This window comes from Myodes glareolus, chromosome 10 (assembly GCF_982192425.1).
Source record: "Myodes glareolus chromosome 10, mMyoGla1.1, whole genome shotgun sequence".
NCBI lineage: Eukaryota > Metazoa > Chordata > Mammalia > Rodentia > Cricetidae > Myodes > Myodes glareolus.
In genome coordinates this window covers 54,597,772-54,621,620 of record NC_142035.1, presented here as the reverse complement: position 1 = coordinate 54,621,620, position 23,849 = coordinate 54,597,772, and the positions used below count along the sequence as shown (strand labels likewise).

The 23,849-nt window shown below is 42.4% G+C and overlaps 1 protein-coding gene across 1 annotated transcript in view; it reads left to right on the top strand.

Annotated features, from left to right (window-relative positions):
• Nucleotides 1-23,849, top strand: part of Sema6d (semaphorin 6D) — a 574,281-nt gene that overhangs the window by 32,558 nt on the left and 517,874 nt on the right. The gene's annotated exons all lie outside the window — the stretch shown is intronic.

Below are 23,849 nucleotides of genomic sequence, written 5' to 3'. Positions count from 1 at the left end.
ACTGTCTGCAATTAGTTCTGTTACCTAATTTACAACTGTTACTATTGAACAGTCATTTTGCTTTTAAAAGAAATGTACTAAAATGTTACATCATATCATTAGAGAATATTTGAGTGTTCATCCGCATAAAGGTATTAAAAATATACAGCAGATTTCCATGAACATGCACTAAGATGCCAGAATCTTAGGTTTGGTAAGTGTTCCAGTTTGATTTCTGTTGTTATAATAAAACACTCGGAAAACAAGCAGTGTAGGAAAGAAAAGGAGTTGCTAGGGATACAATACTAGGTCCCAGTCTATGCCTAAAGGAAGCCAGGGCAGAGGTTTAAGAGGAATTTAAAGCAGACACCATGGAGGTATCCTATTTTCTGTCTTACTCTCTACTTCCTACTTAGCTATCTTTTTTATAGGGCCCAGGACCACTTGTCTATGGTTGGTTCCACCCATAGTGGTCTGGCGTCCCCTTACATCAATTAACCATTAAGATAATTCTCCACAGATATGTGCACAGGCGAGTTTGGTCCAGTCAATTTCTCAATCAGATGTTCTGATCAGAGGACTCTAGGGTATGCCAAGTTGGCAATTAAAGCTAACTAGGATAGTAAGCATTGATTACTAATTATTTGTTGAACAGAATATGGCTCTAAAATATACCATGTGTAATCTGTCTCATTAGTCATTAGCAGTATACTCTTTACTGGTCCTAGAAAACGTGAGCAGTCACAAAGGAACGCAGGGAGGGTATGCTGTTCCAAATCCCTCCCACCCTCCCTGCCTAGCATCTAAATTTCTCAGTAAATATTACACTTTCTCAAACAGCCCATCTCTTCAGAGATCCTTCTGGTTATCAAAAGTCAGTTAACAACCTTGAAGTTTTTATTCTGTTGATGCCCAGAAATGAAGGTAGATTGAGAAGTTTCTTGAAGCCGACAGGGCCAGTGGCTCACAGGAGGACACAAACGTAATTAACAGAGGCCGAGAGCCCTGTCCTCAGTCTTGTGGTGCTGGGAATAGGATGTCTAGATCACTACAACTGTTTCTCAAGGATAATTCAAATTAGCAAAGATCCACAACAAACATACACACAAACACAGAGCTCTTAGCAGAGAGTTTAAATCCAGCCTTCTGGCTTTTCACTGCTGTTGCTTCTTAAAAGGAAAGTTTACTGGTTCCTCAGGTCTGAATGCAGGACAACTTAGGGAAAGTCAAGGACTTTGAAGACAAAGAAGCATTTAACTTGGTTCAAAAGTACCTCCTCAGGGTGGGGAGGGCTCTAATATCCGTGCAAATGTTAGGTCTGCCTCTTTGATATTCAAAGGGCTTGTGAAAGCAGTGAGAAGAAAAGAAAAACATACAAGTCATGAAAAAAAATGAGCAAATGGTAACTCCCTGGAAAATAAAAACAATTATTGAATAAGCAAGTTCAAATGAAAAGGACAAACATCACCTCCAATTAACTTTTATTTCAGGAGTTGAAAAACATTTAAAAATATGATACCATTCGACACTGGCAAGGATATGAAGAAAGGACTCCAGGGGTCTGGAAATGTGTACTTCACCCCGGATTCCTATGTTGAAATCCCTAAGGTTGTAATGGTGACAGAAAGTGGAGACTTGGGGTGTGATTGTGTCATGAGAGTAATCTTTGTGAATGGGTTAACTCCCTATAAACGACATGCAAGGGACAAGCTTCCGGGGGAGAGAAGGCAGGGCAGTTTGTGGTCTGGTTACTTCGCTGATGAGTATCGTGATATCCAGCATGAGTCAGCTAAAATGGCTGTGACTGGACACTGTGGGGTTATGAGTCAGATGGGTGTCTGGGGAGCCACAGAGTAAACAGTGAAGTAATCATTTATGTAACTATTTTTGGCAGAGTCCCATTTTAGCGTGATTTTATATAAATACGACTTTGAGGCCAGAGTCGTGATCCCTTTCGGTCTGCCTTTGCTATTCTGCCTGTGTGGATCTGCTCGTAGGTCTATGTGCCTGCTTCCACACAGCCTGTGTGATGATCTCTGTGTGTCTGTGCTGGTGGCACCGTCCAGCAGTCTTCCCTTGGTGTGAGCAAAATATGCTCCATCTGCGTCAAACGCCTTTCAGTCTCTTGGAATTCTTTATCTCCTGTGGCCATCTTCCTTCCCTAGCATTGGAGCATGAACCCCACAAAGCTTTGGTTCCTGTTCCCATATGAAATCCAGAAGACGCTGGGCAGGATCTGTAAGGAAGTGAGCCCACCAAGCATTAGCTTGCTGGTGCCTTGACTGTGGATTTTCTAACCTACAGAGCACTGACAAGGACATTCCTGCTGTGAATAAACCAGCAGTCTGTGGTATTTTCTTATAGTGTCTCAAATAACCCAAGGTGTCTCAGGGAGTATGGTTGGGGCAGCAAGCTACCGCAACAGTTCAAAGGGAAATTTGTCATTACTAAAACTCTTTATTTTTATTAGTTTAATTAATTCATAGCATATTTGACACCTCATATTTATCTTCTAAGAGTCACACTAATAAATAAACTTGCATAAGAAGGTGCATGAAGGAAGAATACCTTGTAAAAGATAATAATTAGAAAACAGGAAAATCACCACAATGGGACTGAGTATAAAATAATTATGTTATTGTATTGAACAAAATACTTTTCACCTGTAATCTCAGCAATAAAGAGGCTGAGGCAGAAGGATCCCAAGTTAGAAATCAGTCTTGGTATATAATAGGTTTAACATCTTCATTAGGCTGTATAGAGAAACCACATCTCAAAAGACTAAACAACATGAAATAAAAAACAACTAAATGAATAAGAGGGAGTTACTAGAGATGCTATTAGATAGACTATGATGTGTGTTTGCGTGTCTGTGCCTGTATGTCTCTTTAAGCATATGTGATTGTCCTATGTGATGTACTATGACCTCTTTCTGTCTGACTGTGAAGTTCTTCCCCTGGAACCTAGGGGGAAAATATCCCAGTTAGCTCTAATATGAGTCGAACATCCTCCTCTGACACCGCTTGAGGATTTAGCCACCACTAGAAAATCGTTTCCAGAAAGTGACTCACAAACTAAACTTTGGAACCCAATCTGTTGTAATTGAGGCAGCCTGGACTGTAGAGGAGAACATTCTATGAAGATGCCTTCTTGCTCCGTTTTGTTGATGATACTGATGCTTCTACTCCCTTCAGAGACCAATGGAGCATTTGACAAACTGCATTTGGCGAAAGCTCTGTGACAGGCAAAACAATGGATTCCTGGGGATTTTGCTTTGGGTTAAACATGGAAATTCAAAGTGTGGATGCATTGATCCTCGGTACATGCTGGACACTGCCCCAAATCTCTGTTATCCTATTTGATCTTCAAAATAACTCGATAAAACATACTCCCTGCATATCACAAAACAGGAACTAGATGCAGAGATGTTAAGCAGCACTGGCAAGGCAATTTTCTCATCATGAAAGAATCAAAGTTCAAATCCAAGTCTGTGGTGTACCCACGTTTCTGACTGTTACCCTGCTGCAGGCTGCAGGGCTCTAGGGCCTGAACTGGCTGGGGCCTCGATGGGATGAAGAAAAGACACTGATATTGACACACAGAAAACCTGGGATCAGTTGGACTGGTTCTCTCTGATGGTTCTAGAAGTCTCAGTACTTGGGAAGCTCAGAGTATGTATTATCTATAGCTGAACATAGAGGTGGGTGATTGCACACATGTGAACACAGAAGCAGGTTTAGCTGAAAGATGAAAGAGGCAGGTTTAGCTGATCTTGGTAGGAACAGTCTCTACAGGGGAGCAGTAGTCAGAACTTAAATAGCTGAGGGAGAAGGTGAGGGTGGGCATTTTCTGCACAGACTGTCCACATTTGCACTCAGACCAGAGGAAGGCTTTGCTGTCTCTCTGAGGTACCACCAGAGATGAACAAGCACAGCTCTTGGGGAGTAGGATTCCCAGTAAAACTGCAAAAGTGTGGGCCTTTGTGCCACTGCTGCCACCAAAATCAGCCCGTGCCAGCCAAAACCTCACAGCCATCATGACACACTGTGGTCAAGTGCTGTTCTAATGTTTATCTTGTATAGGAACGTCTCATGGGTGTGTGCACAGGACAGAGACGGGCAGGGCTTGAGAATAAAGATTTGGAAGAGGAATGAAATAAGAGAGAAGGAAAGAATGCAAGAGGAACCCAGAGAGATGCTGGCTGTCTGAAGAATCTATACACAGTCCTTAAGAGTACATGTCTGTTTGGAAATAAACTTGTAGCCAATCATTTCTATTAAGAAAAACGAAGAAGCACTTCTTCACTATCTGCAAGGAGATAACTGGGACTTCTCTAACTGCAAAGCATCTCAGTGTTTAACCAGTTAGACAACAAAGAGAGAAGCCTTTTTAAGTCACATGATTACATATGTGGCCGTTTTTGTAGTGGTTTCCCAACTCAGAGTCACTGGGAAAATCCTATGGCCTTTTGCACACCACAACCACACCTCTGGGCATTGTCATGTGCGCAGTGACATTTGCCTGTGCACCAGTGAACTCTTCATGGACTTGAAGCATTAAGACTCATTGCCCTTAAATGGCTACAGGAGACCAGGAAGAGAAGCTGTTTGTGATCTGGGCACATAGTGAACCAGTACTTAACCGGGCTGAAATTCACAGTAGAGAGGGGGACATGGCTGAACTGTGAAAGGCATTAAGACAAAGCAGAACCAGACAATGGACCGCGTTAGTACTCAGTATGAACCAAAGCAAAGACACAACATGAATTATTGAATTAACAGGCTGTTTCTGAAGCAGGTTCTAGACCGTGAGACAGGGAGAGTCCCAGGCAAAATCTGTGGTTTATAGACCACACCCTGCTTCACCTGTTTATCCTGGAGCCTCTTTACAAGCTCTCCGTTGTCCTTCACGGTCTCTGACCCTGTATAAGTTGCTTTGTGTTTCTTCCAAAAAGGACGAGACTCTAATCTCTCAGCCCCGTGCACAGGAGTCACTTTGGAAAGAAGGTCTTTGTAGATGATCCAGTCCAGATGCCTCTCCATGACTCACACAAAGGGGAAAATTGGATGCATGCAAGGAGAATGCCATGCAGTGATGAAGTGATTGAAGTGACGCATACTCAAGTTGAAGAACATCAAGACTTCTTTGCTAATCATCGGACACTAAGGAAACATCCTCAGGCAGATTTTTTCCGTTGAGCCTTCAAGAAAAACCACCTTGATCTCAGAAGCCTGGCATCCAGAAATGGGGGACCAGGAATCTCTGACACATAAGTCTCTTGACTCATAGTACCTTGTTGATAAACATAGGAAATGAAAGCAATTTTCTGTGAAGACTTAGCCATAAAACGCTCTGAGACATAAAAGAAAGCCCCAGTGCTCAAAGTGGTGCCAGTAGCTGTCACGAAGATCACAGACGAGCCCTTGAGCTCTTGTTTCTAGGCCCTCACTCAGAGTCAGTGTGGTCATTTTAAATTTACAGTGGTGCCAAGTCTTCTGAAAAGATCCAAAGCGGAGTTTCCATATGAACGCTGACAGAAGGCAGCAATATACACAGGCTGGCAAGGGAAAAGGCAGAATGAGAGACTGTAACTGCCGAGGCCAAAAATATAAGTCAAATACGCATGTTATGCCTGTAAATCCAGGAATTACATTTTCCAGAACAATACCCTCCCCGTGTCAGGATCTCCTTTATTTCTCAGCTGATAAAATGTCTACAAGGGGAAACTACGCGTTGAGCCTCCCCTTCAAAGCTGACGGGTAACATGGAGCCTCCTGACACACGATGACACCATGCAAGCTTGATGCTGGAAAACTGGCCATGTGTAGCCCAGTTCAAAACACCACCTTCAGTGTAAGAACTTCTCACATTACTGCCACGGGTGCTGCACAAAAAAAGGCAAAAGGAGAGAATGGAGAGGACTCGCGTTTTGGTAAGATCCAAAGCAAGCTTCAGGAGGACATATGATGAATCTCTGTGGAAGAAGAATGTATGAGCTTAAATGTGACAGAATGGTGGGAAAGATGCTTCCCAGGGTGTGATCTTTGTAAAGATAAGACTAAGTTACAAATTAAAATGTGCTTTCTAGATAATTTTGAAACAAAACCTTTTCTATTTTAAGTGGAAAGTTAGACTAGAAAGGCTCAGAAGAAGTGGGACAGGATGATTCACTATGTAAGGAAAGATACTTTAAGACTATGGGTGTTCTTATATCATGTAATTTTATGGAGAGTATTAGATATTACACATAAGAAATTAAACATAGTAGAATAGATTCTTTAAAATATATTTATTAAAGGAAATACCAGATAATTATTATTTTGAAGTTTATTTTTGACAAGTTTAAACATTGATGTGATAAAAAAAATCAAAGAGGATATGCATAGTTTTGTAATTTTTCATATAATAAAAAACAGCAAAATTGGTCACTGCTGGGGGTTGTGGGTAAATGGGTTGCCTCTAGCTCTGCCTTTCAGTAACAAAGGGTAAAATCTAGGAGGAACAGAGCAGTAGGTAACAGTCAACTTCATACACACGGTCCTTGGTGACCTGATGATGAATAAAATATGAAGGTTGTCCGTAAAGTTTTTAGTAAGGTTTTTCAGTGGCTAAATCTGTTGACAAAGCAAACCTTCCTTGCCCCAGCTTAAATTTGCATCTCATTTGTTCACTCAGTATGCATAATTGAGCTCCAAGTATTGGGACCTGAGAATACCAAAGGAGACAGAAGGGAAACCCCACTCTCAGTCTGCAGTGACTAGCACACTGGTGGTCACCTCTGATCCTTTGTTCGTTAGTACTCAACCAGGGGTGCATTTTCAAAAAAGTAGTCAGACTGATTTAACCCCACTGAAAATGAACTCCGGTGCCAAGGGCGCTCTGAGGTCTGGCTCAAGGAAGGCTCAAGGAAGCCTTCTTGGTGCTCTGGAATCACTTTGTTCTTTGTGTGGCTGTAGAGGATGTGGTCCTCTCTGTGTTCTCACCACGGATATAAGAGTATAAAGCTCATAGACTCAGCTAGGCCACCGGGAGAGTTTCTGTCAGGAACAGAGGGGAGGGTGGGTTAAACAGCAGGAGCATGGAAGCAGCTGGAAAATATACAGTCCCTGAAAAGAATTCTGTAGCACGATTAATAAAAACCCAGAGACAGAGTCGGGGTTCAACCTGAGGGTCAGAAAAGTAAAACAGTCAGCCACTGGCTCTTACCTCTACCTCAGTCTGCCTCCAGGAATCTCAGAATGAGACTGTGTGAGAGCTGTCTCCTCCCATCTTATATTCCTCTCTAGTGCTGGGATTAAAGACCTGCACCACTACTGCCTGGTTTCCACGGCAAACTAGTGTGGCTACTGGGATAAAAGGTGTGTGTCACCACTGCCTGGTCTGTAAGGCTGATCAGTGTAGCTGTTTTCCTCTCTGATCTTCAGGCAAGCTTTGTTTATTTAAAGACAAATGAAATATCACTGCAGAATTCTGTGTGAGGCAGATGTGTGGCAGGAAGACAGGGACATGGGGGAGGCATGAGTGCTGGGTGAGGACAACAGTCCTTTTCTGAACAGATGTCTCCCCGGACTGCTCTTGTTTCTGAAGGGTTCACATCATAGGTCATTCCTGGAGGACATCTGTTCCTAAATGTGCTTCATGGAAGACCAGTTTCATTAAATACCAATCCAACATCTCCAGCATGTCCCCTGGTTAAATAACATGTGTCAGTCATAGCTATGAAGGAAATATAATTCATTCCTGTGCTTTGGGAGTTCTAAAGTGTGTGTGTGTGTGTGTGTGTGTGTGAGAGAGAGAGAGAGAGAGACAGAGAGAGAGAGAGACAGAGACAGACAGACAGACAGACAGAGACAGACAGACAGACAGACTGAGGGTGCAATGAACCTTTTCAAAAAGCAATAAAATGCATAAAGATGCAAAAGAATTCTCAGTAAACTGAAATTCAACCAGTAACATAATTTTTGCATAAGAATAAATATATGTCCTCATTAATCGGAATTTAAATAAGTGGGGGTCTCATATCTAACAGTTTCTGTGGAAATGATAAACAGTGTCTCATGACACCTGAACACCTGTAATGAGCTGTGAAAACATCCGTCCTAGCTGGGGTGACACAATCAGACAAAATGTTGTTGCCTTTTACCTACATTTATAACTAAGAAAATGTTAAATTCTTTCAGAGGTTAATAGAAATAGGTAATTTCTTTACTGTTCAAGTTTATTTTTTTTTTCTTGCCTGAGGTTAACAGCCTCTCTACTCATAGATTTGAGAGGGACCCAAGGACTCTGGAAGAGCCTATAGGAATAGACTTTGGAGGGAGCCTTGCTTCAGGAGAATCAGGATTATAATGAAATCATCAATGAATGCCAAAGTATCTGGGTGGAACAGCAAGGAAGCCCTGAGCATAGTTGCTGATGGGAGCAGTGGATGAACTGTGTGTGTGGGCATCTGGAAACATGGTGAGGGCCTGCACTACAAGGCATAGCTACAAACTAACCAGCCTTTGTTAGAGAACCACTCTCAATGCAGCCAAAATGATGCAAAGAAAACCCATCCTCTTCCTTACCTTACATCCAGTGTCTCTTGATGGCCAAAATCAGCACAGGGTCAACTCCTCTGGAGCCAGGGTTCATTCCCAGGGAGCCTAGAGCAGAGCTTTCACTCCAGTCTCTTAGCTCATTGCACAAATATTCACCAGTGTATTAGCAGATTAGTGAGCTATTTTGGTGAGAGACAGACGACAGCAATGGAGAAGGAAGTTTGGGCATCAACAAGATGGCTCATGGGATGAAGGGCCTGACTATCAAGCCTGTTGACCTGAGGTCTGTCTCTTGGACCCATAAAGGAGAAACCCTCCAACTTTGTCTCTGACCTATACACACATCCATGCACAAAATAAAAATTTAAAAGTAAAAACAGAACCAAGTTGGGTGACTGCTTGTAGATAGATCCTGAGTTTCCACTTCTGGTTCCATAGGGTAATTAGTAAATGTAGTTTTGGAGAGGAATATAAAGCCTACCTCTTGTGCCTATGTGGCCTTGTACACTGTGTCTGATATAGTGTACTGGGAAGCTGGGTGCAGCAGTGCCACTTTGTAAACCCAGCATTTAGAAAATCAAATAAACAATTTAAAATTGTGCTTGTGTGTGAGTGAGTGTGTAAGTGCATGTGTATGTATGTGTGCATGCATGTGTATGTGTGTGTGCATGTGTGAGTGAATGTGTATCTATATGTGTGTGTATGCATGCATGCATACATGCGTGCATGCGTGCATGTGTACATACATGCGTGTGTGTGCGCACGCGCGTGTGTGTGTGTGTGTGCATGCATGCACGCAAGTGCCCTGGAAGCCAGAGGGCATCAGATTACCAGGATCTGGAGTTGCAGCTGACAGTGAGCTGGCCAGTGTGGGTTTAGGGAACCAACCTCTAGCCCGCTATAAGAGCAGCAAGTGCTCTCAACCTCTGAGCCATCTCTTCAGCCAACAAGCACAGAGTTTAAGAAGTAGAGGAAGGAAGATAAAAAGTACAAGGCCATTTGCAGCTACGTAGCAAGTTTGAGGTCAGCCTGGACTACTTGAAATCTTGTCTCTATACAACAAAAAGAGTCCGAGGCAGTGTGTGAGTTGGAAGCATGGGCAATGACACCTTGCCCTCCTCTGCCTGCTGCGGTGGAGCATTGCCTCACAGGAATGAAGAAGTCCATGCTGACCTACTGGAAGATGAGACACCCTGAATCAGAGCCAAGCCAGATCATTTATCCTAGGCAAATGGAAGCACAACCAGGGTCACTAAAGTCGATGTACAGAAGACCTCAACCAACCACAAATCCATCAGGAAGTCCAGCCAGGACCAGGATATTTTGGATGTACACACTCATGAGCTGAATAAATGGATGTTATTTTCAGTCATTACAGTTTAGGAAAATTCTTTTTATTCAGCAATTGCTACTTGATACAGTGGGCTATAGAACAGAATTCTATATAGCCCCAGTGTGATGCACAATACTAAGATAAATGTTGGTAGCATGAAAGCATCAGGTTTCTGTTCTTGAAAAATGGAGGAGAGGTTTGATAGGAAGTAGACAATGAACAGAGTTAAAAAGAATCAACTCTGAAAATTTCACCCTATGTAGGACTAAGCCTGAAAGAACCAGTAAACAGACCCAGGCACAAAATATTAGTAGAGAAATAACCACCATTATCTACATATAGAGAGAAAAGGACTATTCAAAACCTATTCTTGGTTTGGGTTTGTTCTTTTTAAGACCCTTGAAGAGCCCATCTCACAATATAGTCCAGCCTTGCCTCTCTACGTTCCCCCAAACTCATTGAGCTCCTGCCCCCATCTCCAGAGCACAGGAATTTGCAAGTGTGCACCACCACAAGCAGCAAACAAACTCACCTTTAGGTTTCATATAGTCTGTCACTTAAGTCCATGCACATTGGGACACCAGGGAAACAGAACTGTTATGTCCCTGGCAGCCCTAAATGTCACAGTAAAATCTTATTGAGGGTGCAGGGATATTATGGTTGTGAGCCACCTCTTACAGCTGTGGAGACAGTGGTGATCAATGTGACACACAGAACTTATGCAGAGTTCACACTTTCAGAGTCACACATGGTTGTCTAAATAGTGATATCTCTACTAAAGGCATGTGGTCAGCAGATTCTGTACAAAGGAAATTTATCTGTAAACAATGCGCAGTATTTCAAGAGTATTCATCTGCCTGGGCCACTCCCATATTAACCTAGTGGTCATCTGGTGTCTTCCAGTCTTTGTCTTCTACAGTATGAGTGACAGTTGTCAATGTGAATGAATATTTCTGCGATAAATATTCCCGTGAGGACCAGGGAGATATGGCAAAGTGTTTGTCTTGCCAGCAGCAGAACTGAGTTCAGTCCCAAGAACTGATCCAAAAGCTGAATGTGGTGACCCAGGTTTGCAATCATATTACTGAGGAAATAGAGACAGACCCACAAGAGGATCCCCGGGGCTCGTTGGCCAGCCAGTCTAAGCTAATTAGTGCTCTCCAGCCCAAGGAGACCATGGCTATAGAAAAGGCAGTTACTCCTTCCCTGGTGCTTGTGACTGGTAATGGCAGGTTCCCTGTCTGCTTCCTGTCCAGGTTCATCTATGAGGATAATAAACAGTTGTCATGGCCGTTTGTGAAGACGTAATGAGATAATAGCCCTTAGTTTAACACCAAACAGCCTTGACAAATGATACCTTTATTTCTCTCTCTTTTATTTATTCTGAATCAGTTACTGGTTGGAGTAACGAATATGTAAAAAGAAAAGGAAGATTGAAATGCACCATTATATGGCTAGCTTCTCAGATGGAATACTCTGCTTCCTTTTGGGGGGCTTTGGCACACATGAGATCATCAGATGTGAAAGGCTGAGAGGAGGAACCCCAGGGAATGGGGTGCAGATAAGTGGGGTTTTCCTCAGGAAATTTAGGGAAGGGGTAACTCCAAAGTGAAAGGGAAGGAGACTGGAAAGTCCTGCTGCTTGAGTTTCCCAGCCAGAGGCCAGCCATCTAGAGTGCCCAGGTGGGTCCTTCAACAGGAGAAGGGACAAACTACTTGCTTCATTATTTGACCCAATGATGAATAAACAACTCTCTTTGAATCCCTCATACGTCCTAGAAAAATTGCCTTGCATATGGCAGACTCACAGTAAGTGTTCAATGAATGGATGATTTATTCAATTAATCACCGAATGTTAAATAGGAAGGGCCCGAGAGAATATAATCCCAAACTGTTGCTTCGCAGCTGGGAAGCTGAAGCTCAGGCAAACACTGTGTAGCTGGAAACAATTCCAAGAGATAGCACCCAGATTGGCTGGTTCCCGGGAGAGCTTTCTGTTATGGCCCTGGGTGTACAGCAAGCAGAACCTCCATTTCAAACCCCAATCAGAGAAAGTTGACTTCCTCCCCAGGCTGCCTTTTCTTTTCTCCATGAGCAAAAATTCCTTGGTATCTTTGCTTGGGTTTTAGTAGCAACGATTTACTTATTTTCTAATTGAAAATCCTGCAATCATGAGGGTCAGTTTCCTGTCCCACAGGCTCAGTATTTAAGCTTCCTCTGGTATTATGCAATTTAAGTTCTTTTTGTGTAGTCCTCAGGACATGGATCATGGATCCATGTTAAATATGGATGAGGATCGATGCATGTGCTTATGTTACACAAGCTGTGCAGTGTGGCACATGGGCAAGAGCAGGCCGTGTCTACAGCAGCGGCTCTCGTGTTCTACCCATTTGCCTGCTGTCCACACCCGTGCTATTCACACTTCTGCTGGAGCAGCTGTCAGAACAGCTGAAGTTCTCTCGACCCCATGTTACTGCTCCCGGTCTCAATTGTGACAGCCACCCTGGCCCCCATTCCACTGCATCCTTCAAGCTTCTGCATTTTCTACATCCTTTCGTTTCTTATTTGGTTACATGTGGGACTTGATATGGTATTTTTTTTTGGTCTCCTTTTGAAACTGTCAGCATATTAAATCCTCATTTAATGACTACCTGGATCAATGGGGGAGGGCCCAGCCCATGGTGGGCTGTGCTATTCCTGGACTGGTGGTCCTGATTCTATGCGAAAGCAGGCTGAGCAAGCCAGATGGATCAAGACAGTAAGCAGCACCCTCCATGGCCTCCGTGTCATTAGTTTCTGCTTCCAGGATCCTGCCCTGTTTAAGTTGCTGTCCTGGCTTCCTGCAGCCAGGAACTGCAATGCTAAAGTGTAAGCCAAATAAACCCTTTCCGCCACAGTTTGCTTTTTGTTCATGGTGTTTCATCAGAGCAATAGAAACCCTAGGGCACTCGTTAAGCTGAAATTTTAAATTCCTAACAAAAACATGTTAGTGTCTTAGTTCTGCCCCAAATAGTACACAAAACCATCTTCTATTAAAAATGAAACAATGCTTCTCTTCAGAAATGCAGATTTAATTGTGCACTCTGTGTTTTCATTTGGTAAGGAATTCTGGCAACTGTCAGATATGTTTTTACTTTAGGCCTCTTAAAGCTTTTCTTCTTTAGGAATTGTATTGAGCAGGGTTAGGGATTTAGCTCAGTGGTTTAGTGCTTGCTAGAAAGGCACAGGTCCCTGGGTTCAGTGCTCAGCTCTGGGGGAAAAGCAATTGTATTGAGCACTCAACTGAAATTTTATTCGATAACCCTTGTGTGGTGGTTTGAAAGCAAATGGCCCCCCAAAGGGAGTGACACTATTAGGAAGCATGTCCTTATTGGAAGAAGTGTATCACTGTCACTGTGGGGGCGGGCTTTGAGGTCTCTTTTGCTCAAGCTTCCTTCAGGGTGACAGTCAGTCACCTTCCTGTTGCCTCTGAGTCAAGTTATAAGACTCTCATCTCCAGCACCACATTTGCCTGCATGCTGCCATGCTCCCTGCCATGATAATAATGGACTGAACCTCTGAAACTGCAAGCAAGCCACCCCAACAAAATGTTTCCTTTATAAGAGTTGCTGTAGTCGTGATGTCTTTTCACAGCAATAAAAGGAGGGATCAGACATCCATAGAACATTCTTTTTCATTCACTTAGTTCAGCTCCTACTTATGTAATTTTCACTGTGTTCACTCATAAGATTTGTATGTGTAATTTTTACTAACCCTGGATTTCTATGGCTTTATTCGGGAACTATTAGTCTGAAAATTCAAACAACACTGCTAATTGGTATAAAAACATTCATATCCACTTGTAGTCAGCTGTGAGGGTGCAGAGGTTGGCCTGCTTCCCCCTCCTCTGCTCTCCATCCAGGAGTTAGCAGAAGTGGCAAGCACTCTAACCCCACTGTTTTCACCCATCCTCTCTCAGGCATTACAGCCACCAGGATTTCTTCCTTGGAATTCTGCCTTGTGAAGTCAGTGATTCTCAAGGTGTCCTTGGTCCCTGGATGAGCAACTGTCAGCCATCCCTGGGAACTCGTCATTCATGCACGTTCTTAGGCCCCATCCAGTCCTGCTACTGAAAAACCCCAGGGTGGGGCCGGCAATCTAGGTTTTAATCAGCACTCCAGCTGGCTCCGATGCTGACTCAATAACCATCAGGAAAGACAATAGCTCCCCGAGCGTCTCTCGATGAAATACAGATGATTGATGCATGAGTAATTAGCATAATGCTTAAATGTACTTGCAAATAAATCTACAGCAGCAGTCAGATTTTAACAGGCGTTCTCTCTGTTTTTCTTTGTTTCTCTTCTTCTTAACCTTCTTCCTATGAAGCTAAGAACTTGTTTCTTCACTTCAACTTACTAGGAACATATAAAGGAGAAGGTCTGTTTATTCACTACCCACTCGTTTCCCCCCATTGTTTCCCTCAGTCTCATCCTCTCCTTTTCCCGCTCCCTGCCCAGTGAAGCCATTGGGATCCTTCAAGGATGATCTGCCATGCCATTCTCACCTGACATGCCTCAGAATGATCCTGGAGAGTATCTCCTGATGAGTGTTGAGACCTCTCAATTCCTAAGATGCTATTATTAACCTGATTTGCATATTCACTTCCCCATCCCTCCCGCTTTCAATACTCCTCACTTTATCAGAGCACTAGGTCTTTCTGACCTCTGCTGATTCCCTGGTTCTAGCCTCACTACTCAACAGCAAGCCTCCCACACACAACACATCACTGCTCATCACAGTGACTCCTGCTACCCAACAGTAGGCCGTCTGTACACAGATCACCATCATCACCCATCACAGTGACTCCCGCTACTCAACAGCAGGTCCTCCACACACACACATCACTGTCCCATCACAACTCCTGCTCTCTAGGTAGGGATACTTTTAAATACTTTTAAACACACAGATACTCCAGGGAATGAAATTTGGCTCATCTACATTCCAAAATCAGCTAGTCGCAAAGACTATATATATCAAACTCATAATTACTTTTGCTTTCTTCATAATATAATTCTAATTTTCACTACATGGAACTGGGTCCCAGCAGTATGTCCCTTCAGGAGATGTCAGTTGCAACAAGAAATGCTTATAATACCTATCCTGCATCTGTTGTTTCTAAAAATCTAAACTGTAGGCTAGAGACAAGCAAGAATCTATCTTTGGCATTAATATTGAACAAAAAAAAATTCTAAGAAGAAAACAATCAGCAAATTTAAAGAATAAAACTCCATGGTTTTAAGAATATTCACAATAATGTACAAGCATCAGCACTGTTTGATTCTATAATATGATTATGGCCCTAAAAAGAAACCAGCAGACATTTGTTGGTAGCTAGTCTGTTTCTTTCTCTTACTGACCTCTGGGAACCAGTGCTCTGTCCACTGTCTCTCATACTCAGCGTTCCTGGATCCTATTTACATGCAATCCTAAAATCTCTGTCCTTAGTTATATGCTAGCTCTTCGAAAGTTTATCCAAATTGGCGTGTAATATATACAAGGACTCCAGAAATTTTCACCTCTGTATAGCACTTAACAGTAGAAGACAGACTTTGATTCATTAACTATCAGCTAATGTATTTAGCTAAAGTGTTTAGGTACCTTAATACCTAAAGCATAAAATACTTTAACACTTAAAATATTTAGGTACTTTTCACTTTTCTTGTTCTCTCTCTCTCTCTCTCTCTCTCTCTCTCTCTCTCTCTCTCCCTCTCCCTCTCCCTCTCCCTCTCCCTCTCTCTTTCTCTCTCTCTCTCTCACTCTCTCTCATGCAGCCCATGTGTGCCATGCATGTACAATGAAGCCAGAAGAAGACAGCCTTCCCCTTATTCGAGACAGGGTCTCTTTGCTGTTTCTCCGTGCTGTGCATCAGAGTAGATGGCTCAAGTTTCTAGAGATCGCCCTGTCTTTACTTCCTATCTCCTCACTGAAGCATTGGAATTACAGGTGTTCACTCTAGGCATGTGGTTTTTCCATGGGTTCTGGGGATTCAAACTCAGGTCCTCATACTTACAGAGTCAGCATTTTTACTCAGTGAGCCATCTCACAGCCCCATCTATGAAATCTCTGAATAGCAGTGATGTGGTGGTATTTACAGCGATGTTTGTGTAGACCTGTCCCTTGGTTGAATGCCTAGGCAAGCAACTGACAAATCACAGGGAACCTCTTGCTCAAGCTGTTTTCCACAAGAGGTCCACTAGTTTGTGCTCTCATAAGCAAAGTAAGGTTCTGATTTTCCCTGTTTTATTTAATACCGAGTATTCTGTGGGTTTTGTATGTCTTATTAAACACAACCTAGTGGATGTGATGCCATGTGTCTTACCTGATGTGTCTAAGTTCCTTTCTCCAATGAACAAAGATTTGAAGTACCTTTGGGCAATGCTTATTTTCATTTCTTAGTATCATGCTTGGAGAAATAACTTCAAAATCTTCCCACATCTTTAAGCTGGGTGTTTGTGTTTTTATCACTGGGATGTGTGCATTCTGAAGGGCTATCCTCAGGGCCAAGCTGACACCATCTTCAGGAATCCTGCTGGACCTGCTAACACAAACTCACTACAGCTAAGCTCACTGACTCCCATAGTGCTTTGTAAAAGATGTCCCCTAAAAGTCCCTGAATTTAAATACTTGGTCCCCAGTTTGTGGCTCGTTGGGAATGATTTGGAGATATGGCCTCACTGGAGAAATTATACCGCTAAGGGCAGTATCTGAAGTTTCAAAAGACTCGTGATGTTCTTCCTGTCTTTTCTGCCTCTTGTTTGTGTTTCACGATGTGAGTTCTCAGCTGTTCCTTCTGTGATGCCTGTGCTCTGCCTTCATGAATTCTACCCCTCTGGAGCCATAAGCCCAGTTAAACCCTTCCCTTTATAAACTAGCTTGGTCATGGTGTTTGATCACAGCGATGGAAACATAACCAAGGGAAGAAAAAGAAGAGAGGAAATATGGGATTCTCACCTGATTATCCAGGCCTCCTTCCCAATCAGTTGTATGCAATTCTGCCTTAACTTTAGCATGTGACTTTGGGTTCAGAGAGGGTGTGGATATAGGCGAGGGGATGTAGCCATGGGTAGGCCATCATCACTGCTAGGTGAAGACACTCCAGTATGGATGCTGTATGGTCTCCTATGCTCCTGTCCATAACTCCTCACCTAATGTAAATGAGGGTCCCCTCGGTGAACATTGGTGGAATGAGGCTTCAGCAAGGGGATAGACATTGTTTACTTCTTCCCCAAGCAAGGAATCTTAGCTCAGAGTCATTTACATAATCTAGAAACTTGTCCTTATCAGTGCTTAATGTATAAAGGTTTTCTGTTTTATCTGCTGTGTTGTCTTCAGCAGTGTTCAGGGCCTCGCTCACACAAGCTTACAACAACGAAGTCACAGTGGTGGGAAGATTTTATTTGTTGCTTATGCTTTCAGTGTCTTGTTTAGGAAACCACTGCTTTCAGCCACAAGAGTTTGTACCTGTGTTTCCTTCCAAGATCATGCTTTTTGCTTTTATATTTAGATATTTAACCTGAGTGGTATATCCGTGTGCATGTGCACATGTGTGTGTGTGTGTGTGTGTGTGTGTGTGTGTGTGTGTGTGTGATTTGAGTCAAGAATCCAAAATCATTCTTGTTCTTGTGAATATTGAGTGGCTCCAGCCCTTTTTATTGAAATGCCAGTTTGTTCCCCATTGAATGAGATTGGCAAGCTTGGTTACAAATCATAGGTTTGTGGCCTACTTGTTTCTGGACCCTGCTCATGAATTCTGCATGTGTCTTTATGCCTGTACCACACTGCAAGATCTTAAATCAGAAAGTTATAAGTCCTCTAAGCTTGTTTTTCACTTTCAGTACTGCTTGTCTAGTATAATATTTTGAATTTCCTTGTCAATTTTAGGGTCACCTTGCCCATACAGGAATGACACATTTTGATAGCTATTATATTATATGTGCAGAACAACACAGGGGATGCAGTGCCCCCTTAATGCTATTGACTCTGCCAATTTGTAAACATGGTCTGTCTTTCCATTTTGTAAAGTATTTATTTTTTCCAATGATCGTTTGTTGCTTATAGTACATGTCTTTGTCTCAGTTCCATTTATTTTTAAGTATTTGATTCCTTTCAGTACTAATTTCTTTTTAAATAGTTCATTGTTGATAGACACACACACACACACACACACGAATTTTATACTTCGACTGTGTAGCCTTCATTTTACAGAATTCATTTGGTGATTTCAAGAATGTCGTGAAATCTTGGGATTTTCAACGTATAAGATCATAGGCAAACACTGATACTGTTGCTTCTTGCTTTCCAGTTGGGCATCTCTTAATTACTCCTCCTTGCAGTGAGTTCCAATGCAAGGCTTATCAGAGTGATGAGAACTGACCTTGAGCGGGAGGCTTCTAGCCCTGTTCTGATGTCTATGGTCTGAAATGAATGGATGATGCTCTTGTGCACTGAAAATATTTGTCACTTGTATTAGATTAATAAAACACCGATTGGCCAGTAGCCAGGCAGGAAGTATAGTCAGAGTGACCAGACTGAGAATTCTAGGAAGAGGAGGACAGAGAGATCAGCCAGAAGCTCACCAGCCAGAAGCAGAGGAAGCAAGATGAGAATGCCTTACTGAGAAAAGGTACCAAGCCACATGGCTAACCATAGATAAGAATTATGGATTAATTTAAGGTGTAAGAGGTAATAAACCTGAACAATAGATGAAACAGTTTATAATTAATATGAGCCCCTGTGTTTTTATGTGGTACTGAATGACTGTGGGATTAGGCGGGACAGAAACTTCTGACTACAGATGACACCTGGGAAAACAATATTCTAAATAACATATTTGAGAAGAAAAGCTGGGAGGTAGGTATTTTTGGAACAAGGGACATTTCTGGGGACCAGAAAAATCATGTGCAGGCCTAGGATGCCTAAGAAGGCTAATTCAGAAACCTCTGACCAGTTTCCAGGCTCTGTGAAAGCAGACAGTGTTAAAACACATTGACCTGTTTGTGTTTTTGGCAATGTTCTGTGGCATTCAACAGCATAGGTAAATTCCTAAGACTGGCTGTTGTGCAGGTCTCCCAGGCATCCTCAGTCACGGAGTTCCTGACCAATTGGCTCCTCCCAGCTCCATCCAGGGTCACCGTCTACAATGTAGCCTGTTGTCATTTACAGGACTACTGTCTAGGTGTCTAGCAGGGGATAACGTGAGGACAAACATACCAATTTGCACTTCCTGGTCAGTTTAAAAACTCTTTTTTTTCCAAGAAAGGGTTTCTCTGTATAGCTTTGGAGCCTGTCCTGCAACTCACTCTGTAGATCAGGCTGGCCTCAAACTCACAGAGATCCACCTGCCTCTGCCTCCTGAATGCTGGGATAAAAGGCATGCCCCACCACCACCTGGCTTTAAAAAAATGTCTTCTGAAATACTGTAACTTCTTGGTTCTTTCCAGAATTCTAAAATTGTAGATTCTCGTAGTTCTCAATAGATTTTTTTTGAATCACATTGATGGAGGGGTATGTTTGGGCTTTCTTAATCTGCCACTTGTACACCTAAAACTCATAGTTGAAGTAGGAGATTAGACATCAGCCTCTTTCTGGGTGGTTTGAGAAATGTGTCACACCTACTGGCATCTACAGTGTGACCACAGAGGAGGTCACATGGCGTTCTTAGTTCTGTGTCTCCATGCTTTTCTAATGCTAAACAGTGTCTTTCCAATAGAACACAAAGGAATTTTAGGTATTTGATGTCATGATTCAACATGCTATGTATCATAGAGTTCTCAACAATCACGACATGGTTAATAACAAAATCACAACTCTATAGAGCCCTTTTAAATGTAACTTTTTTCATTATATTTGCTAGATTTCTTTTTCTACTTTGTAAAGGAGGTTTCTAAATTTTTAACATGCAGGGAAAAAATAAGAAAATAACTCTAGCAACTTTCAGATAAAACCTTCAACTGCTGAAGGTTGTTGGGAGGAACAATTGGTCAACTACATCAATTACATTTTAGTGTGTGCTTGTGTGTGGGGGGCATGTTTTGGCTGCATGTATGTCTGTGCATCATGCTGGGTGCAGTTGAAGGTCAGAAGAGGGTGTTCTATTCCCTCAAGTGCTAGTGGGTGCCGAGGACCTCTACAAAGCCTAGTGTGTCTAGCTACTGAGACATCTCTCCAGCCCCTCAAATACATTCTATGTGAAAAGATCATACTGCATATGTGGCAGGCCAAAGCCAATTCCTCTATGAAAGAGAGTAAGAACGTGCTGAAAGAATGTCTATTTTAAATATTAGAAAGATCTCCTCTAAGAAGAAGAAGAATATAGATTATGGAGTAACTTTATTCAGAGTACAGCATGAGAGGCAAGATTTTACACTGCTCATGATTGTCCCAGAATCACAAGACAGAATCTGATGCTCTCTCAAGCTGAGTTAATGATACAGCTATTGAAGGGATTAATTCGCAAGCCAGAGACAATGGGACTGGGTGTCATCATTGCTGGAGAATATACTAGACATGCCCACTGACGGGTTCTGACTTAACACAGAAGGGAGTTACCTGGGGACGTCTAGCTGGATACTACTGTTCTTTTATTTAACTACATATCCAGCACAATACATACAACTATCATAATGCTTTCTGTCCTTGACAAAAGTTTTGCCTGTGACTCAAGGGCACTGTCTTGAATTCAGGAGCTCTCTAGGGGATAAACAGAAGCACAGAAGATTGACAGATGTGCTTTCTGGAATTTTGGTCAACTTTTGGGCATGGCCAGACTCACTTTTCTCTGCCAGAGTTCAAGGAATTTCACATGCAAGGTTTCCTAGGCCCTATTCCCATGTCTATAAACACAAAGCAGACACTGTAATCCTGGGCACTCTCTGTCGTCTATCCTATTGCGAGTCCTCTGACTGCTTATCACAGTGAGGCTCCAGGAACACACCATCATCCTCAGAAGTTAGTTACCAGAGCTGGAGAGCAAGCTGTCTGAATAAATATTTGTTTTCACTTAACCCCTAAATCGTGCTCTGTCGGGAGGTGGAAGCAGTTTATAAAGATCACCAGATGAGGACTGAGGGGTGTAGATGTGACTCCCAGCTCTGCCTCCGGCTCTCTGGCCTCTGCTGCCTTAATTGGCTTGATATTCTGGGCCTTCTTCTGCAAGCTGGATCCGGGACTTTGCAAGTGTGCTGTGCAAACTCAAAGTCTTCTTACAGTTGCTTCGGGCTGTGCTGGGATGTGAGACAAGGGCTGGACTGAGGGGCTACATCTACTCCTTTCAATCAAAACTGCTTCAATTCTCTTTGTCTTATATGAGATTATTGCACAAAGCATTCAGAGGAAAAATTCGGAGGCACTGAAAATCTGTTTCTGAAAGGCCGCTCTTGCATATCTCCTTGTGCCAATACTGTGTACACCAAGTCTGCGCAGTTCCAAAATTAACATGAATCCGTGAGTAGCAACCAAAGAATCGCCCACACCTTTTCAGAAAACTCACTGGTAAGAAAGGATTCTGGGGCCGAGTAGTGCACGCCGCATGCTTGTCAAGTGTGTGTTTATTGATAATGATGATGACACAAGCTAGATATTTTTGGTGTATTCTTGTTCTTTTTCGCTGTAGTGCATTTTTATTTTTGTCATATTTGCCAAACAATAAATAAAGAAGGTATTAATATTCATGAGATGTTGCAGGAAGAAATTGTTGAGTTTATTTTGCTCTCAGGGACACAGCCCACTGAAGAGAAGATGCTGTGAGCTTGTATTTGGAGAATAATATAGTAACGTTGATAACGATGATCTGCCTGGCTCTCCAGGGCACATGAGAAGCATGCAGAGTTGCCCGGACTCATTTGTGATGGTTCAGCATATTGCAAAGTCCTGTGGCTCACCTTTATGTGCCTTGATTGCAGCTCCAGAGTGTACCTGAGCCAGTTCTAACTTTCTCACACAGAGCAGAAACTTAGACTTGGGTGAAAAGCCAAAAGTACCCTGTATCTCTCCAATATGAATTACCCTTAGCTGTCAGTATCTCAGTGTTCCTAGGTAGATTGTGCTTCCCTCAAGGAAAAGGAACTTGTGTTCCCAAAGTGCTCATCAGGGTATTTCCCCATGCTTGAAGTTCAGTGTGTCTGTCAAGGTGAAAAATAAAGGCAAATGCAGGCAACAGCTCTGTCTCAAAGTCAGTAAGTGTGCATTTGTGCAGGGCCACACAGGTTTCCTAACCTTGGCGTGCAGATGTCTTTGCTTACTCGGGGTCATTGACGATGGGCCCAGACCTTGCCTTGGAGCCTACCCAAAGTCAATTGATGAGGCAAGAGAAAAATTATCACTTTTAGCAACAGTGAAGGTGCTTAGTATATTTTTCAGGATTCCTTAATATTTAGAAAATGGGTAAGAAGAAATCAAGCTGAGAACTTCAGACTTTTAAACATAGTAAAATGATCATATCCTTCAAAAGAATTCCTACCCCAAATACTCCTTGTTTGGCTCTTAGGAGCAGATAAGTTTAGATACGAAGAATATTCTGTCTACAGAATGCAGGTCTAACCCTCGTATCTCCCTTTGTCCACTCACTCTATACAATGCAGAGTAGCAAACAGTGCTTATGAGACCCCTTGTTAGAGCCAAACTCCCTAGATATGAAACCAGAAAGTTTTATCTGGGAGTCATGTGAACTTGTACTTCCTTAATATCTCATACATCAGCTTCCCATATGGTAAATGTATATGACACTAATATCCACCTGATAAAGATGTTTGAGGACTTTGTAAGTAATATGTGTATATAATATGTAAGTAATATGTAGGCAAGAACTCTAAATACCTGGCACATTAAATCCTGCACTGGGCCTTCTATGACCATTATTTGCCTGTTTAAGTTTCAGCCACTACACCTGTAACATGGATTTGTAACAAGAACCTTTGCAGGTCACATGAGACTTTGGGATGACTCTTTTGAAGTCCTTCCCACATCACAAATACTCAAAAACTCAGAACATTGGTTTTTTTTTTTATGTGCAGGTTATTCTAAATCTTGACCTCAGTTTAATGTTGTGTGTCTTTCTCAAACAGTGTTTTGTTTTCCCAAAGAAGGGGACACACATCGTCCTCTCATTTCCTAACGGCTCCAGTTCAGGATTTCTACTGGGAACTGTTTCCCCCACAAAGGAACACATACTTGTCAGCTCGTTGGTTGGTATCCGTGACTGCAGTAGATTTGAAGATTTTTAACTCAATATCTGCATGAGGACTCTAATATAGTACCTAGGGTTTGATTGTGGCCAGTCTCCTGAGTATACACACTTTGTCTCCTCCCTGGCTTTCATACTTGTCTTTGGGAGCACATGGAGCAGTGGCGGAGCTGAAGATTGAATACTCAGATGCAATAAAGCACTGTGCACAGAACTGTTAGTTGTATAGGAAGGTCTATTCCCCCTCCACTTCACCTGTCAAGCCAGCCCACCCCCACTAGATTCCCTTTAAGAAATTTCCAACCTTAACCTCGTCACGATCTGACATCAGAGACTCGAGATGACTTCCGGCTTTAGCATCCATGTGGCTGTTTTTGCATCTTGATTCCTCAGACCATCAGCGAACGTAGTCCAATGAAACCGTGTTCTAATACTGCTGTATATTAACAATTATAGTCTTGAAATTAGCTAAAGCAGATTGTTTTATTTCGAAAATGGCAAATACTTGAAATGTGCACACGATTACTGCTTGCCAAAAATCCAAATTCATTGATTAGTCAAGGCCAAACGTTTTGAGTTCATCCAAAGATTTATAGAAATTAATCCAATTATATGACTATATTTCCTTTGTGAGCCCTATTGATGACTGTTTGGGGAAAATAGAATATTGAAAGCATCAATATGGTTCAGAGAGAAATATTTTAAGCCAATGCATTATGAAAGGTTTTGCTATAATTCATTCAGGAGTTCTGAAAGGTAGATTGGATATATGCTTTTGG